This window comes from Oxyura jamaicensis, chromosome 3 (assembly GCF_011077185.1).
Source record: "Oxyura jamaicensis isolate SHBP4307 breed ruddy duck chromosome 3, BPBGC_Ojam_1.0, whole genome shotgun sequence".
NCBI classification, from domain to species: Eukaryota; Metazoa; Chordata; class Aves; order Anseriformes; family Anatidae; genus Oxyura; species Oxyura jamaicensis.
The window spans coordinates 103,579,894-103,600,432 of NC_048895.1; positions in this window are offsets into that span (position 1 = coordinate 103,579,894).

Sequence of the window (20,539 nt, forward strand, 5' to 3'; positions counted from 1 at the left end):
AAATCCTGAAAGCAAAATAAAATTTTATACAGAGTATTATGTTCAGACTAACAAAACTAAAACCTAAATGAAAACAAACAAACAAACAAACAAACAAAACAAAACAGTAGAGATACAACTTCTGGGATGAACTGATCTTCTTGGGACTGAACAATTTAATATACATGACTTGTACTTTCTCCTCATGGGTCTGTCATCTTTTTAAATGCCATTAAAACTCTGTCAAAGTGCCTGCTAAGACAGTGGCTGTTGTTCAGAAAGAGATGATAAATATCAGGTAGATTAATGAACCATAAGGGAAGCCTCACTCCAGAAATAAAGAAGCTCATAAACTGAACTTTGTCATTTACATCCACATCCTAAATCAACCAAGCATTTAAATGCACCCAGCTCTGACCAATTTACCAGGCAGGGAATCTATGATATTGGTTCGTGTATAAATAGAATAACAAAGTTTCAAAGGATGTCTCTTTGCCTCTTCCTTCAGAAACACCGAATATCTAGGAAACAGGATGGTGGGCTTTTGGCTTCCTGTTAGTCCTGTTAGAGGTTTCAGATTCATTCAAATAACTCCAGTAGGAAATATTAAATTCTGAACTGCTGAAATGTTTGAAATTGTGAGGACCTCAAGCAGACTACTGAACCAGTGGAATATTTCTTTTCTCATCTGTTGCCTTTCAGAGAAAACTCTTAACCCAGTAGCTGAGCTCCTGAGCTCACTCCTACCTCCTCCGGTGGCCCATTCTTCATGTGTCCCCTGAGGACAATATCAACCCTAGGTCAGGTCATTTCTCACTTGGGAACTAATACCACAAGTTAGTGCGTGTTTATCAGAGGCATCACCTGTGTCAGGTACATAGTATTTGATGGGCTGAACTGAGTGTTAAAGTACATGAGGGAAAATTCATGCCAGTGTTGAATCTGACCCAACTTCTATATGACTCAGTTTAATTATTTGTAAAAAGAGAAGAAACAATGGCATCTATCCCATAAGCAAACTGAGTTGCTTAATGATGCCTTTAAACATCATGTTTTAAATTCCAGGCTGGATGAAGAGGCAAAATTACAGAACAAAAAAGAACATGAAGTAAAACACTACCAAAATTCTGTTTAAATCATTTAATTTTTAATTCTATAACATTTAGATGTGTTTCCCCAAGCTCCAGAAGATAGGCAGCTTGGTAAAGGAGACAGTGGGAGCACACCTTTTATGAGACAGCATTACCCATTTCTAATACCATATTTTTAATTTTAGTTTATTTCCATTACCTTGGGCTCTCTTGGGCCTTGCTCCTTGCAACTCTTATGAATCTACCTGTCTTTTAACTGAACTCAACAATAAAAAGGGGTAACAATTCTTTTTAAAAACATCTAGGTTTACCTTTGAAAAATACTTCCAATTCATATAATTATACTTAGGAATCAATCCTGAGTTCCCTACTGCCATACAAAAGAAGAAAGCAAATTCCTGCAAAATTTGAGTAAATTGATCCTTTACTGGAGAGCTAATAACACTTTCTGCATTTCATATCTCTGTGGTTTCTCTATTTCTGGACTGTTTCAAGCATCCCACCATTTCTCAACAAGACTTTTTTCTAACATCTTTCTACAGGCTGAACCAAACATGTTTTTCTACTTATCAGGAGCAAAATGCATCCAGTAAGACAAGATCAGCTTTCCATGAAAGGTTTCCACTCATACATGAACTAGCTGGGGACGATTTATAAACCACTGCAAAAGTGATAAAAAAATAATTCTGTTTAGACTAGTTTATTTTATTTTATTTTATTTTTTCCTGCATGCATGTTTAATTCTGCCCTTATTAAAATGGCCATTTTTGCTATTCTCTCGCTTGATGAACAGAGATAATCTGGCACAATTTTCTCATCTGATTGCACCAACATCCACCTCACAGGCCATGCCCAGCCTGTGGCTGCTCAGCTGGGCGCTGGCAAACAGCTCCCCAGTGCCCAGGGCATGATGTTCTCCAGGCACCCGCTGCTTTGGGTGGCTGATGGGCGATAGAGACAGTGTCTGGGCTGCACACTGCAGCATGGCCACTGAGTACGTAGTCTCATTCTTGGCAATGTTTATAAGCATGTAAGCAAGAAAAGCTTTGCAGCCAGGCCATGACAGATCCCAGAGTCCAACTTTGAAAGCACCAGTAAACCCACAGCACCCTGAACCTATTCCAGAGACCAGAGTTATTTAAATGCAAGGAAGAGATCACTTTGCTCTGCCCAAAACTGTGAACCATCAGCAGGACAATTATGCTGCTGATGGTCTGGCAGATGCATCTGATCCCCTTCCCTGGCGTATGACGGCTGGCCGTGTGCGAGCTGCTGGCAGCAGGCAGCCTGGCTGCACGTCAAGCAGGTGCAAGATGTGAAGGGATGGAAAAAGAAGTGATGCTGCCTACAAAAATAACTACAGCTTTTGTATGTCTAGTGCCGGCTCGGGGTTGAGCTGCACGTTGCACAGCAATGATTTTAAGGTTGTGTGGTAACAGGTTTATGAGGGTGTGTTTCACTGACTCGCTCTGGGCAATAGGTCACAGTAGCTCTGTGAACAAAGTAGCTCTGTGAAAAAATAAAAAATTAAAACAGCAAAGACAGAGAAACAGTCTATACTACATCACAGAATCATAGAATTACAGAATCATTTAGGTTGAAAAGACCCTTAAGATCATAACATTGTAAAGCAGATGCTGTAAAGCAGACATAACATTAGGGGTCTGTGTTCATTTCCTTCAGATTACAGTGAAATACAAAGATAAGGCTCAGTTTCATGGTGACTGTGTCTGGCTGGACCTGTACCAGCTAACTGATGTGTTTACTTTAGAGTGATGTGGTCTAGGTTCCCTTCCCAGAGACGCTTTTCCCATTACTGTTTTACATGCATACCAGAGGAGCACTGTGTAGCATCACCAAGAAAGGATACAGACCCTGCCAAAAAAAAAAAAAAAAAAAGAAAAAAGTGCAACCAGCATAACAAAAGCAGTTCTTTGCCAGTGTTATCCCCAAATGCCAAGCCAAAGCTGATTAAACTGTGTGAACATGTGTCTTGCAAACATGCAAGACACACGAGGTCCCTTGTAAGAGCACTAATACTGCACCCCCTTCCTGCAGGTGGTCACAGCTTCGCACTGCCTACATAGCACATGAATTACTTCTGAGGCTTCAGTTTTGCAAATCTGAATGAGGGAGGACAAGTGGAAATGGCCACCTAGTTCCTTGCTCTGGAAATCAGGGCTGGGTGTCCTCCCTGATGTGCAAAACTAGGTGTTTTCTCACAAGGTCAGACTAGAAGAGTAAATTGCCCAGGCTAACATTTAGCCCACACATCCACAGGAATGTGGATTTATACCCAGAGTACCTGACTCTAGCTTTGAGGGCCAGAGGAGGTTTGGCTACAGGTGTATCCTGGACTGGAGAGCCAGGGAGGCAGGGAAACAGGTCAAATGATAACAGCGAGAGAAATTCCCTCTTGGTTCATCTCCCATTCTTCTCTGTTCAGAATCACAGCATGCTCAACTGGATCTTTCCAGCCCAGAGCAACAAACCTAATTTATAACATTCTTAATTGCTTTTCTTTTTCTTCTCCCCCAGCTGGCAGATGGACCTGTACCACATCAGAAATGCTTTGTGTTGTGCTTGCAGGAATGATAATAGAGCCAACACAATGACTCCAGTTCCTGATCTCCGCAACGAAAATTAAGGGAGAAGCATTTGGTCTTTATTTATTTATTTTCAGTCTCAGCTCTTGTCTGAGTTCAGAAATAATTTCTGTCACTCTTTGTTTGCTTTTATTATATGGAGTTCTGAATTCTGTCTCTTAATTGCCACGAAGAACGGCTTTTGGAAACAAGCCAAGCTTTCTGCTTTGCTAAGGATGTAGGAAGGCGAAGAATGATGTGGGACAGCACATGGCAAAGTGTGCTCTCTCAACAGACAGGGATAAAAGAAGATTACTTCTATCACATGTATCAACCAAGAAATGCATAAACCTGGGGCTGGGTATAATGAAGATTTTGATTAGAATTGCCTGCCTTTAGAGGTAAGACAAAGATTTTATGCAAAGCAGAGACACCATCAGATTCAGCTTCAGATGCAGTAGCAAACAAGGTTCACAACAATTCTAACATCTGTAGAATCACCACAAGTCTTTTCTGCCTTCTTGCCATTGTGCTAGGTTATGGACAAGCATTTCAGAGCCCTGTTTGTGCCCAGCTCCTGGGGTGAACTTGCCATCATACGTTTGGGTATATATTCCTGTCCCTCTGAAAGGGCTGTCTGACCAAGGGATAAGAGCTACATTCAAAATCAAGTTTAACAAGCTTCAAAGACTGCAAAATCTTAAGGCATCATCCTGGTGACCTGTAATGTATTGGTGTGTTACCCTTGTAGAAGGAAAAGATGAGTGGAATTGACTTAAAGTGGTTTTCATTTTGAACTGAATCTACCATTCCAGATGAGGAGAAGTCAGGCTCAATAGCTCCTTCTGATAGAAAAGATCATTAAATTCTAATTATTATTTAATGAATTATATAAAAATATGTTATTTTTGAAGTAATTTCAATATTGCATAGTTGTATCTTTCTCAAACTTTATGCTGTAGAAGGAAGAAATCAGTCTTCTCCTTTGTTACCCTTAAAGTTTAAAGGTTGCATGTAGAAAACCAGTGCAAAAATGCATGAAAAGTTTGGCTTCTCCTTGCAGAAGGGGACTCAAGGAAGAGCACAGTGCCACGTCCCCATGGGGAATGAAATGGCACCAACCCATCTGTGGAGACCTCAGTAGACCAAGGAATCAGCCCCACAGGGATCTTCTGCTTTTCAAAGACAGCATGAAATCACCAGCCTGCCTTTACTGCCATCAGCATCTTACAAGCTCTGGGTTATTAAATTTTGTAGGCAGACTTTCCTTAATACATCCAGTTAATTATGTAAATCCCAAGGCTTTTGTATGGCTTGATTCTCAATTAGACAAACTGCAAGTGCCTGTATGGATCAGAAGAGCCAGAGTTCAGTTTGTATCACCAGAGATGGAAGCGTCAGATTCAAAGTTCATACCCAGATCTTCTATTAAGAAATGTCAGGGTATTTCATGTGTGAGCGGATTTTGTTTTTAACCATCCATCACCTCCTGGATGAAAATGGGCCTCTTCTTTATTTGCTTTGCTTATACATTATTTGCAGGTACCAATTAATCTCTTGGTGAGAGAGATTTCTCACTTACTCATGTAAACGTAGACAGAAATGTTCCTCTTGATTCATAAGGGTAATCTGGTTTTGTTTCTCTCTTCTTCTGTGCTTGAGCCTCTTCCATGCAAGTTTGTGCTTTTTGAACTTCCATGCAAAGACACACAGAATATAGAAAAAATAATATAAACAAACCAAACCAAAATAAAAATAAATATTTTTTTCTTGGTTGTGTTCTCCTGCCCACTATAGTCAGGAACAAAGGTGATGCTAATGAGAGGATTAAAGAGCAATTGTCCAGAGCCCCTGCCTCCCTGCAGGCAGGGCTTAGAGGGCATCATTGATCTGTCTTCATTGCCACGTTGTACAAACTTGCATGGGCTGCATCCTTTATCCTCCTGGTGAACCTAGAACCAGCAAACTTTCCCTCCATGGGCAGTGGTGAGGAAAATCTCCTGCTCCTCTGAGCTCACACCTTTTCATGTGTCCTCTGCAATTCACAGGCCAGTTCCTGCCAGAGCCAAACAGAGGCAAGTCTTTGTCAGACCATATTCTTCAGCAGTGGAAGGGTTGGCTTTACTCACTGCCAAGTTGGGAGCATCTCAGGGAAAGAGTACTTGAAGGCACAGTTAGCCATTTACATTAATGGACATTAGAGCAGTGTAAAGGCCCTTAACTTGCTCGGGGATGGGATCAGGCAGCAGGCTCTAAAAGGAGGAAAAGAAAACAGTCTCATGAATATCACAAAATTAATCAAAGTACTCAAGCATCAAATACAAATCTTGCAGCTGAAGGATACTCATTTCTGAGACTAAGCTGTAAGACTTTTTGTGTATACTGATTCTAGCACCCTCATTTTACCTCTAAAGTACAGTTTGCACTGTTTTCTTGGCATTTTGTCATAGCTTTCTCTCAGATCACATTTTTCTTGTGGTAATAAATGCCTTCTCTTCCTACCGGAGTAGTTAAGTGGTTTAAATTCTACTACAGGACAAGCATAGTCTGAAGTCCACCTTTCCTTGATAGTTAGCTAGTGGGCAGAATTATTTTTCCAGTTTTATTGTACTACAGAGGAGTTGTGTTCTGTGCAGTGTGACCCATAAGCAATACTGTCTAAGACTAACCCTTATAGCATGCAAGCCTTTTCCCATTCTATTGGCTGGGAACTTGCCATTATTATTATTAATTTTTACATAGCAGTAATTCCCTCTGTGTTTCCCTGATCAAATCACACCACTAATTTTTCTTCCAAAATTCTTAAGTACAGGACTCGGAGTTTCCTCTGTAATTCACGGCATTTCCATCTCCCATGAGGACCAATGCACACACAGGCACCTGCTGCTACTCAAGGCATTTGTCTCATGCAGCATTGCACACAAAGAGAAATCTCAGCTGTCCTGATGTCTGCGTCCTCCAAGAACACTCCTCTGCAGCACAGAAGGCTGTAAGATAGAATCATAGAAAATTAGGTTGGAAAAGACTTTCAGTGTCATCAAGGCCTTCAGGATCATCAAGACCTTCAGGATCATCAAGTCCAACCATCTACCTAACCTAACGACTAAACCATGTTCCTTAGTGCCATGTCTACATGCCTCGTAAATACATCCAGGGATGGGGACTACTGCTTGACCCTTCTAATGCTTGACCACCCTCTCCATGAAGAAGTTATTCTTAATGGCCAATCCAAACCTCCCCTGATACAACCTGGGACTGTTTCCTTGGGTTCTATCACTTGTCACCTGAGAAAAGAGACAGGGCAAGTTTCTGTTCCTTGTTACCTTAAAAATTCACAGTGATATTGAATATTTATAATTGAATGCATGTTGTTATGACGTGAAGAGCTTATTGGCTAGCATCTCTCTCTTATCAATTTATTCTCAGCTCTCCCAGGAATGAGAGACGTGAAGGCAGTTACTAACAAGAGCTCTTACTCTAAACAGAGTTTCAGTCAAGCTAGTTATCAACTCACTTCCAGTGTTGGATTCATTAAATAAACACAAGGTTACAAAAGCTGTCTTTATGCCTCTTTGCAGCAAACAGAAATCTGAGGTAACACTTTGAAATAAATCACAAGAGGCAACATGAATGAGTCATGGGGAGAAGGTAAATATCTACCACTGAAAGAATCCATCCTGTCCTCATGATAAAAACATGAGGAAAAAAGACCTTAAGCTCTTTACTAGACTGTCATGTTGATGCACAGAGTGAGGCAAATGTCATAACATCTTTTGCAAAGCACTCTACATTAATTGACAAACAAGATGTTCCATTTCTCCACTATATTCAGAGGCTTATTGTTCAAAAAATTAATTGAAAATGAAAAAACCTATTAGTAAAAATTACTTGAATACTTTTTTTTTTTTTTTTTTTCCCCTGGCTCCATATTCTGTCTCCCCCTTGGGAGAATTCAAGGTCTACAAAATCCATGGCAGCAAGGCAATTATTACTGTTATTATTATTATTATTATTTTTGTCACCCTCTCCATTTGGAGGTGATTATTTGGGGAAATATAATTAGAGGTTTTGCACACAAACAGTGGAAATACACAACTGAAAAATTAAATCTGGAGATTTCAAGGGAAGGAATGTTTGCTGAAAATATGCTGTGCTCAATTCAGCCATTAAAAAGGTATCAAAACGGACTTCTCTCTTTCACCTGGAACAGAAACATGACTGTATCTTCAAAAGGTCCAAAAGCAGAAATGCATAAATGAGAAAGGAAAACAAAAGAAAACCTGACTAAATAATGGCTCATGACCAAGCCTTAAAAATTAGTTTTGCCTCACAGAAGCATAGACTACAGCAAAAATTAATGGGTAGGCTGGAAGCAAGTGCAGCTAGCACTTTTAATCTGCTCATTACATTTAGATACTCTATGCCATGAAAAACATGCCAGGAGGAGCTGCCCCTTTCAAATCCCACTTTGTTTGTTTTGTTCACTTGTGCTGCTGTACACAAAGTGCATATTTTTTTTTTTTTAAAAAAAATTAATATATATTTTTTTTCACTGTGCATCCATTTAATGCCTTGTGTCATGGCCAGAGCCAGGCACAGTTCCTGGGCTCTTCCACACTGCAAATTGTAAACAGCTTTCCAAAGAAATGTGAAGAAATTTTCTCCCATATTCCAAAATATTTGAGTATATGATTTCTTACAGATTCATAACCAACATCCAGCAGACAGTGAAAGTGAAGAGTATCTGGGAATCATGCAGTAAAGCTGAGACTCTTCTTCCTCCCCTTCCTGGCCCTTAACAAGCACCTCCAGGCACATTTGCCATTGCAGAGACCGGAGAGCAGCAAGGGACCTTGCCCTCTGTACAGACAAAAAGGGCAGCATAGGCTAACAGCTCAGTAAAGGCAGGTAAATTTAAATTTATGGAGGTAAGGACTTTACCAAAAAGTGAAGCTGAACATTACTCTCCCCTGCAAATGAGAAGAAACTAGCAGCACTATTCTATGTGTGCTGCAAACAGACCAAGAACAGAATTGCTTCACTAGCGTGGAAGTTTGATTTCTTATCTTCTATAGAAAGAGTTTCTTACTTAACAGTTATTTCCCCAGCACACATAGTTAATTAATATTGAATTTAACTGAGATTTTAGATAAACTGTATTTTCCTAGGTATACCTTGTAGCTTTATCAATATACATTTTCAGTGTTACCCTAGCATCATGTAAGTACAAAACTTTTAAGTTTGCGTAACAGACAGCTGAATTGTAGTTGAAGCTAAAAACAGACAATGCTTTCAGCATCAGCAACTGCTTCTTGAATTCAGAAGGGTGCTTCAAACCAGTCACACCAACTGTGCAACCCATCACACATATTGAAGCAGTTCAATACATATTGTAACAAGTAGCTGGAGATCTAGATATGGCTTGTTTATTCTGATGTGTAAAGGGAATTAGGAAGGGGAATTTGTCATTTTAAGACATTTATTCTGTTGTTAACAGAAATAATGAAGCCTATTTCACTGTGGAGATGCAAAGAAAAGAAACCTAATGGAGTCTTTCCTTTTGTGATCATTAAATCTGCATGATTGGCCAGCCATATTATTGAATAACAGCCAAAACATGGAGATGCCTGGAGACAGACCGAGCTGAACATCTATTGCATTAACTACTATAAATGTAAACAAACAACATTCCCCACACCAGAAAGCTTACAATCCACAAGAAGGGCACACAGTCAGCTGAGTCAAACAGGAGTTTGTCACTTCCAGTACGGGTCCTTCCAGATTTTTGTTTCTTTGCAGGTGACCTAGGGTCCCATCCTAAATCCACAAAGTCGATAAAAAACTCCCATTGACTACAGAAGGATTTATGCCAACCTCAAAAGAACAAATAAATGAAATATCAAGATTTCCTTTCTACCTCTTCCGTAAACCTGCTTTAATGCCATCCTAAGGAGAACAAATTGTTTTCATTTTATTAAAAAAAAAGTATATCAAAGCAATAATAAGTAGTTTGATCCTAGTATGAAAGAACATTTTACTTTTTTTAAAATATATTATTATTATTAAATAATCCATTTCAGTTAATAATGGTCTTATTTTCAAAGTATGGAACATGAAATTCTCTGTGTGACCACTCCATATACCAACAGTAAGTTGTGGTTTTTTTTTTTTTTTTATTTTTTTTTTTTTTTTTTTCTGCAGGGACAATAAATTGGAGCCTTTCATCAGCTACCATTTATCTCCTCTTTTTATGAGGCTGCAAGCAAGCAATTATCAGTGAAGTTCAATGATCAAGGCTCTGTATGAATCTTCAGTACAGCCTAATCCTGACTAATTAATCTGACAAAATATATGATTTAACATGTTCCTGAATGCCAGTAGTTCTTTCTCAGTCATTCACTTTTATATTAGAATTTCATCTATCCGCCATGCTTTCTATTTTAAATCGCACCCGATAGGGCAATTTTTACCTGGGAATTTCAGGATGATTGCAAATATTGCTAAAGGTACAAATAGACAAAGCAAATTTGTTACTGCTATAGATTTTCACTTTTTCATGAGTGTCAGTGTCAGCTAGTATCTGTAGGAAATTTGGTGCAGATAACTAAAGTACTTGTTTAGGGGATGCAATGGATGGAACTGAATTGCTATAGTTCTGTCACACCTACAAGGACCAAAAGATGTCATTGACCATTTAAACTAAAAGTATCATTGATTTAAATGATCATTGATCATTTAAACCAAAAGATGTTTTAAATGTTAAAGACATAGGTAGCTGTGTCAAAGTCTAGAAGTGTTTCAGAATCATTCTCCCACTGAGGTCTGAGTGCCTCTGAGTGTTGGCAGGGGCATTCCATTGCCTCCCCTACCTATTCCTCAATAAGCATGTAAGTAGTCTGGCATGTTGAAAAGTCTTCAAGACCCATACAGAAAATTGGCAAAACACTACCCCAGGCTGTACTTAAGTGGATACAAAGAAGTACAGTCCATCCTACCAATGATTCTGATGCAAAGCAGGGAGGCACCTCAACACTTTCCCTTGTTGGAGCTGGGATCTGGAAGAGCTTGTAAATGGTACCCAGAGCTCGAGCCCTTTACATCTCCCCAGCAGCCAGAGAGAGCTCCATAAATTGGCAGAGAAGCAAGCCCACTAAACAGGCACTACCAAATCATTGCCCTTTCCACCAGCACTGTTCAGGCGCAGAGCAGTTCAGGGATGACTGGTTCTGTAGGTGGAAAGTGGGGTGAGCTAACTGGTTTCTTGTACTCCATACTTGATGAAGTTATGGGTCTTTTTCTCCAACCCCCCTTTTTTCTGACTAGTAAACTGATATTGTTATGGATGTGAAACAAATACGCATCTGGTTTTGAAAAACACATTTGGAAAGAAAAGTCTAAAATAAATATACATTCTAAAATAAATATGCAATGTCACATATGTTAATATCTTTCTCTTCCCTGGGTTTGATCTAAAAATGCTCAGGAAATCTCAGTTTGTTTGCAGCATTATCTCTTTCTCTACATGACAAGTAGAATAAAAAATTGTTGTTTGAGGACCCAATCCTGCAAATACTTATGAACATGTCTTCTTTGGCTTACATGGGCAGCATATATTCCAGCACCTGTTTGTACAATATACAAGCTAACAAAACAGAGCTGAGTTACCGCATGATCACAGTTCAGCATTTCCTCCAGGGAAACTGGGAGACACACTGACTACAAATTGTCATTTCTGAAGTCTGAACCATTTCTGAAAAAGTAATAGAGTTTTAAAGGACTTGGAGCTATTGCAGGTGTAATTCTGATCATAACTAATTCAGAGCAAGTCTGGAACATTTCCATGGGATACAATGACAGTATTTGAGATTGTTTTAGATTAACAGCTTTAAATGTCATGCCTACTTGTTCAGGAAATTCTTAGATTTTAGAAATAAGAATTTACAATCTATTTGTGTTGTTTTTCCTCTAATGAAACAGTGAGGATTTCTTTTTTTTCATTTAAGAATTTATACTCTATTTTGGTCTTTAGATCTCTTCCAGAAGGGGAAATTACAGTAAATCAAGTCTGAAAAAGATCTATAGGTTAGAAATTAGCTTCCTAAGAGAAAATGTTTTTACTTTTAATCATGTCTAGGATTTTTATGTATAAGATGCCTTTCCTAAGCTTAACAAGTTCACTTGGCACACACAAATATTTATGACTGGTAGGACTTGGATGAGGATGGGCACTGTCTCTGAAGCACCCTGTAAAATGATGCTGTAAAAAATCAATGCAGCACTGCTCATCAAGACTGAACAGAAAAGACATGTCATGCATGCTGTGAGCTTTCTAGCTTAGCTGAAGCAGGAAATAGCCTACCTGACCTGGGAAAAGGTTAGTGTTCTGAAAATCACTCACCTGCTCAATGAATAAATAAATAAAAAGTAAATAAATAAATAAAAAATCCCTGTTATTCCTACAGAACATTTACTACAGGAGAAGCAACTGTAGCACCCAAAACAGCCTCAACATACAAGGTTAATATAGTTTATTGAATTTATTGAATACTAATAATGGACTAGAGTAGTGAGAACCAAAAGCAAACTAAAAACACCTTCCCTCTATCCACCCTCTTCAACCTCCTCCCCCCAAGCAGCGCAGGGGAACTGGGGAATGGGGGCTGCAGTCAGTCCCCGAGGCTTCGTCTCCGCCACTCCTTCACGGTCCCTCTCTGCCCCTGCTCCCCGTGGGGTCCCTCCCACGGGATGCCGTCCTTCCTGAACTGAGCCTGCGGGGACTGCCCCTGTACAGGCAGCAGCTCTTCAAGAACTGCTCCCACATGGCTCTGTACCACGGGGTCCATCCCCCAGGAGCAAACTTCTCCAACACGGGTCCCCCACGGGCAGCAGCTCCCCCCAGACCCCCTGCTCCTGCGTGGGCTCCTCTCCACGGGCTGCAGCTCTGGCCCGGGGCCTGCTCCTGCGGGGGCTCTCCATGGGCCGCAGCCTCCTCCAGGCCACATCCACCTGCTCCACCGGGGGCTCCTCCACGGGCTGCAGCGTGGAGATCTGCTCCATGTGGGACCCATGGGCTGCAGGGGGACAGCCTGCTCCACCAGGGGCCTCTCCCTGCAGGGGAAGTGCTGCTGCGTGCCTTGAGCCCCTCCTGCCCTCCTGCTGCACTGACCTGGGGGTCTGCAGGACTGGGTCTCTCACATTTCTCACTCCTCTCTCCCAGCTGCAGTTGCACACAGCAAGTTTCTTTTTTCCCTTTCTTCAATCTGCTCTCCCAGAGGCCCAACCAGTGTCACTCCCTGCTCTGGCCAGAGGTAGGTCCCTGTTGGAACCAGGGGGAGCTGGCTCTGATCTGACATGGGACACACTGAGGCCATCCATGCAGGCCCCTTGCTAACCAAAACCTTGCCACATAAGCCGAATATACCTCTTTCTTCTTACTGCATCTACAGGGAACAAGGAACTGGAACTCCAGAACAGGTGCTGTGCATTTCATAATATTTGCTTCAACTTAGGTGCTGTGGTAGTCATACTGCTCAAGTACTCATGGGGTCCTGTAAATATGCCACTTTTAGTTGCCTGACTGGCTCTGACTCCATCTGCCAGATGGTCACATCTTTGACCTCCACAGAGACCAGCAGAAGTCCCTGAATCTGGAGGATTCCTTGCCAAGGGGAATCGATCAGTCTCATCATCTATCTGTAGGCTTCCTCTTTGAGCAGACCTGGCTCTCATTTTTGTTGATATGAACTGGTTGTAAATTAATTAAAAAATGCAAATCTGGTGATGAAGAAGGCTCTTTTTTTTTTTTTTTTTTTTTTTTTTGGGGGGGGGGGGGGTTGGCATTTAGAGAAAGAGTGTGCATAAAGCAGTAACCTCAAAAAGCAAGTGCACTTTGACTATCAAGGTAGCTTGTATGTGACCATGCACAGGAAACATCATAAAATAACCAAGAGAGCCTGGATTAATTAGCCAACCTTTAGAAAACACGGCTTCTGTGGATAATTTATCAGAACAAAGCCATCTTCCTGACACTAGTTTGTTTTATCAGTTTTGTCTGAGCTAGCTAAATAAATACACTACAAATATTCCATTATCTTTTGCTGTCTGCAAAGACTAGTGCTGCAGCATTTTCAGTACCAAGATAAACATTTATGAAAGTGAATCTTTAAGTTAGGCTATTATCATCAGCTCTTAATAAAACAGATGACTGTTGACCAATGGGAATACGATGGACGTACACAGATAAGTCAATGTTTTTCAGTAACTGCCCATGTTATGTTCCTGTCCCACAATAAATGAGAGGTTATTTGTCATTCAGTAAGATAAGGTTAATCTTGTTTTCATTACCATTGAAAGAGCATATACAGATGCATGTTGCTGAACAAGTAACTTGAGGCTACATTACATCTAGCTTACCTTCTGGTAGCTTTCTGCTGTGCCCATGACAGCAGTTTACCTCATAATCATGTGTGGACAGTTGCTCTAAGTCTAGAGAACTGTGATGAGGGTATGATTTTGTCAGACATACCACCATCCTCCACTCTACCTCATTGTCTGTTATGCCTAGGTATCTAGCAAGAGCTAGTAACAGCCCGTATTTCCTTTGTTATCACACAGGTATTTGTATAATGAATTGTTTTCAAATTGCATACTGTGGAAGTTCTCTGGAGAATTTACAGCATGTGTAGACCCATAGTGCCAAAACCTTCTCACCTTAAAGGGCTAAGTTCATGTTAATTGAAGTATTATTAACAGGACTTAGGCTTTTCTAAGTCTACCCAGCAACAGGTCCACATTTCAGTGGCACATTTACATATCAAAGACTAATATTTTAACATATGGAATCTTACTGGCTGGGGGATCATAAGCTGATACTTTGATTAATTAACCAGTTAAAATTAACATTTCACATTCACCAGTTTACCTAATCTCAGTAGGTCTGTAGTGCCTATAATAGAAAGCTTAACCTTGACTACATTTTTCACTTTCAGTAAGATGCCTAGAGGAAGTGAGCTGCTCATACTTAGCTGAATGTAATTCTGAAATTATAGCTAGGTTAAAAATAATAACAAAAAAAATTAGGTAAAGATCTCACACTGAACATCTAAACTTCCTTCTCCATGTCTAGTAACTGTCATTTTAGGTGTGTTCCTCCCAGAAACCTTATCAGAGGTCAAGAAGGTCTGGTGCTGCTCTGTGCTCCATGCCCTTGGGCACCAGTCAGTATTTGGGTGTGTGGGTTTATTGCTGGGATGCCATACTTCTCCTCCCTTCGGGGAAATTTCTTTACCACGTGGTAGCTGAAGTATTTTGGCAAACAAAAACCCAGGGAAGGTCTTATGGCAGTGCTCTACTCAAACCTTTGAATGTTTTGAGGGGATTTTGGTAGGAAGTCAGGAGGGGAGGCGGCATCAGGAGTAGGATTTTAGGCTGGTTTGGGGGAGACTATGGAAAATCACACTCAGAACTGAATATAAAGAGAGGAAGTGAAGAAGTTCTATTACCTGCAGGGTTTGAAATTGCATTGCATAAAAGACTGAAGAAAAATAACACAGGATTTGACCCTGACCCGAGAGTGGTATGGTCCAGATCAGTTTCTCTTAATCCCTTTGGAACCTGACTATGCATTACCATGGAGAGTAAAATAAGGCAACTCTTCCCCATTTGCCTATTTCCAATAGAAAGGATATATAGTCATGGGACTGGAGCAGGCTCCTAATGGCAGGCTGAAACTCATGGTAATATGATTTGACAGGTTGTTTTGAACTTCATAAATTCATGTATTCAACTGAAACTGTTGTTGTCTTTCACAAATTCTCTGTAATTAACCAGGTTTTTAAAACCAGCATGATAAATATGTCATAAATATATATTGGGTGGGCAAAGCTCTTTGGCATTTCTCTGACTACACTGCAGGAATCTTTAAAATAGCAATACTCAATAATTAGCAAGGAAACCAGTGGTGCATGTACAATTTACCATCAGATTTCAATTCTGCTGTGCTACTACCAAAACACTAAAAACATATAGAAAAATACATTTAACACTCCTTTCCCTGCTGGTCCTCGCAACCTATGAAGTTGATGAAAACTGCCTTTGTTTCCCTGGGGAGAAGATTACAGTTGCTGATGCTGTGATTGCTTCATCTATTTTTGCTGATGTACTATTCAGAGCTACAATTCGGCTCCACTAATTGATTCCTCCTACAAAAAAACAGCTGATGAACACCCATTTTAAGAAGTATGCCTAAATAGGGTTGATCTGCCACCCTTTTAAGACTAGTTTTGTTTCCATAAAATAATGATAAGCATCTTAGTCACTCAGTTGCCATAGGTAAATCTGCATAACTCTTGCATATTCTCTCATTGTTCCTTATTGTAACCGTAAGTATCTGAAGGAAACAAACAAACAAACAAACAAACTGTTATTCAATTTTTGGACTTTCTCTGTATCTCTTACTACTTCTGCTTTTCCACCCAAGGGTAGAAGACAGCTAGTATTAGTCTTGGCTGAAAAAGATTGCATGATGCTTCGCCATTTTCTTTACTTTAATTCTGGTTGCTGTGAAGTCAGGAACCAAGAAATGTGTAAAGCTGCTTACAAATGAGATTGATAGCTCCAGCAGACTGCAGCACAGTTCTGCATTTGCCTTTCTTCAGCCTCTGCAGTCTTTGATAATGTATCCACTACAGGCTCTCCATATTTTATATTTGCAGATTTCCTGATCTTACCTAATAAAAAGGCAACTCTGCAAAGTAAAAACAAACAAAAAAGTAAAACATTATATCAAAGAATAAATTGTGTGCGTTTATGTGGGGGGAATAATATGCATTTTTTCATAAATGTTTCAAATCAGTTTCAAATAATTTTAAGTAGCCACTGGGTAGAATAAGATTAGCTTTCTTCTCCTGGCCAAATGCTATCTTAGATTATAATATTCTTCCTGACTAAATATATTTATAATTTCAATAGGATACACTTTATTTCCTATCTTAAATTGCTGTGTACTACATAATGTGAGCTTTTATATTCTCTGCCAGAAATGTGTGCACTCTGCTAACAAATGAAGTAATTGCTCTATGTATATATATATATATATCTATATACACACACGGATGGAGAGTAGTTACATAGTAAAGTCAACAGTATGTTTGCAAAATCAATTTACAAAATGTAATATACAACCACAGTTTTATGATGGTTATCATTAGTATTGAGCAGAGGCAATAAATTTGAAAGATTTCTTTGAGAAAATATATTGCAATGAAGAGACTTTGGTACCAAGCTAGAGATCTCTGTCTTTGCTACCCTTCGGCCAGGGAGTCACAGGACATCAGTAGGGGTTTGACACCGTGAATTACGGAGACACACTGGGGTGACAGCTGGGTGTGGGGATGAAAAGTTGCTATAGTTTCAGGAGTGGTTTGTATATCAGCTAGTGAGAGCCCTTGGAGGAAGGGAGCTGTGCAGGTGACTCGACAGCTCTCATACTCAAAGCTGAATGCTGTGATGGAGGCCACTCGGGACTGACAAGCTCAGGCAGTTAGAGGTAGGGATGGGCCAAAAAACTCTTGGCCTGCAATTCTACTGGTCTAACTAGACTTGCTGCTTTGTAGAGACTGATGTGAATCGCTGTGGGAGCTGGAATTTGTCTCAGAAGCTTGGCTTATGCCCATTAAGTGCCTCATCAAACTAGGCAACTGATCTACAACGCAATGTGCCAGAGAGTATAGTGTGAAAAAGCCAGGTCTTAAAAAATACGACTGTACCTGTAAATACCATGCATTGGAGACAGTTATCTGTCCCTGGCTTTCATGGCCCACCAGCAATGCTTCATGCACAGGACATACCCAGAGCCACAACAGGAAGCACAGGCCCAAGCCGTATTGGGATGTGCTGAGTGCTGACTGTCAGAGATGGCCACGTGCTGGTGTTCCAGCCCAAGCCCTGGTCCTGTCTGGTTCCCTGGCAGAGATACAGCCATAGTTCCAGGAGAGCTCTGACTGCTCTTCCCACTGCCTTGATGAAGGTTCCATTGGTCTGGGTTAAAGGAAAGTAATGATTATGCCCAATAACTAGTGGCACTGGGCACCTCAGAGAAGACCCATGGCCATAACTGTGTGGATACACCACTGTGAGCTGTTTGGAGTCATTATCCTGTTTGTTCAGTGCAGACTGGAGTCCTAAGTACCTTAAATAGAAGAATGCAAGGCAAAGTCACTGAACGAGGGCTATTAACCTCTTAATATCCCCTTCAGCATTGAAAGCTACTCATTTGCTATACTCTTCTGAATATTTGGCCAACTATGTGTACTGGGTCCAAGAGCAGAGGGACTTAATGTGCAGATGTTAAATGTACCTGTGCACTCTGCCTTATTTCTGCACAACAGCAAAACTCAGAGAATTACTACCCCATGGGGTGACCTGTGTGTGGAGCAGGTTTCCAGGTCGGCCAGGTCTCACTTTATAAATGGAAAGAGATCTACATACACAACACACCCTCAATGCGATTTCCAGAGTAAACGTATCTTAAAAAATAAGTTCAAAAACTGAACTGCCTGGAACTGGCCTAAGAGATCCCAAACTGACTACCTCAGTCACTAATCATACGCATATGGCTTTAAAACTTTGAGACTGGATTATTTGTAAGATTTATGAATTAATGGAATTCTTCTGTGTTCACTTGGGTTTCAGAAGCGTAGGAGTGACTGTTTCACGCTTTAATCTATGCAATAACAGAGATTAGAAATGTATTTTCTATATAAAATGAAATCTGCCATAATAACATCTTTATACCAATGTTAGAGCAAAGGCCCATACAGAGGAAGGAATCATAAGAAAATACGGAGGAAAGGCTAAGAACTGGGCAAACAGATGTGATACAGCCCAGCTATTTTCAGGCTCAAGATTACTCACCTCAAACTGTCTCTGACTCCAGGTTCTGGAATAGCAGATGTTGATGAAAAAATCTCAAGAGGTCCAAATTCTCTTTGGTGCTTTGTTTTGCTTTTGCTAGACAATACCAGAGCAACAATCCTCCTTCTCGCTTCTGAGGTGTCTGGAAAGCATCCTCGGAGCATTCAGCAACCAGATAGGTTTGTGAGCAGCCAACAAAGACAGCATGATTCAGCAACCGTTTTGTTCCAGCTTCTCTTTTTTTGTAAAGAACAATGCTATGTATAGTATAATTTTAAACTACAGATCTTAATTATAGGTTAAAATGAAGTATTCTGTTTATGCACTATACTGTACCCCTCCTGTTCCAAGTTCCTGCTGTTCTCTCTGCTTGGCTTTCTTTTCCCCTTTGCTATACATATGAGAATAACCTTTCAAGCTGTGTTTTGTGCAGTTGTCCATTGAGTGTCACACCTCTTGCAGACCATTTGATTTTACTTGGCACTGACCCTCTGTCTTCTTGTTGTCACCAAGCCACACGATATACTTGGTTTTTATAAACATCTTCCTCTTATTGATTCTAGAGTAAACCAGATCTCTCACTTATCCATATATCCTGGATAGTGATACAGTGCTTTAAACAGCCATGGAAGATGCACAGTCATTTGTGCACAACTATTTACATTGCACATTGTAGTTTATTATCTGCTTGGTAAGAAATACATGGCTTTCTCTATATTATTTATTTCATATAAAACATTAAGTCAAACATAATTTATTAGGATTAATATTATTAAAAGGATCCTACATTGCTCCTGACCCACTGCTAGTATGACAGTGTCATTAAGCAACATTTAATTCCCTGCTCTCTGCCTAGGTCATCCTTTTACCATTTGTCATTTGTCCTCTTTGTGATAAATGTGGTTTGTTCAATGATTATGTCTACACCAACTCAAAAGGCAATCTTTGACCTTCAGGGCTAGACAGAAGTAGTGGTACAGAAGATGACCACAACCATATTGCATAGGATCCACTCTGAGTCTCCTCTGGGCAAATGGCCTTGAAACATTATTATGACTATCCAAGAATTTTTAATTCCAAGAACTTGGGAGGGTGTTACCAGAGACAGAGAAAGTGGAGTGCTTCGTGCCATGATGTTGAAGGTAAGTGGTACATGCAGTAAGGTAAAGCCTGATACAGATTTGAAACTACAGGACCCTGTGGGACTATATGGGAAGCTAATGGATGGGATCAGTCATAGTGAGCTGCCCCCAGACCAACCCCTGGCTTTGTGTCACATGGAACTGGGCACAACTCAGCCAAAAGGAGGGCCCTGGACTGAAATGTCACTCACTCAGTGCAGGTAGACAGAAGCCAGGATCTGGGCCAGAGCTGTGGAGCTAAATTAGTTGGTGGAGAATATGCACCCAATATTTCTGTTTGCCCAGCTGGCAGATCACAAGACAGAAAATAATGCCTCGATGACAAAATGATGCCCTGATGACAAATATCAGTTTCTTTCCAGAGACCTCAGTAAGGTCAGACCTACTCAGTGCAACTTTTCAATATACACACAAATATTTCATTTGACTTTCTAGGATAATATGTAGAATGAACCATGAACTAAATAGTTTCCAAATGCAGAAAATATCACATGAATGTGAAGAAGGGAAGAACTTGCTGTCTACATATGTGTTTGGTAAAGGGAACGAGCAGTGGTTTGTGAGCATCTGCTTCTGGAGCTGTGCTGCAGGTGACTGGCTCACCTGCCAAGTGAGGATATCCTGGTAGGGAAAAAGATGCTGTTGTACCAATTATTTTAAAAATCTTTCTTTTTAAGCATGTCTCAGGTTGCAAATCACATGCACACATCCTATGCCAAAAGTGCTCTGATGCTGAGTTCACAGTGCTGGAAAGCTTCTTCTGCAAAACTGTTCTCTTCTGCAGCCTTTATTATGCTAAATGCAGAAGGTAAAAAGGTTACTCTGCTGT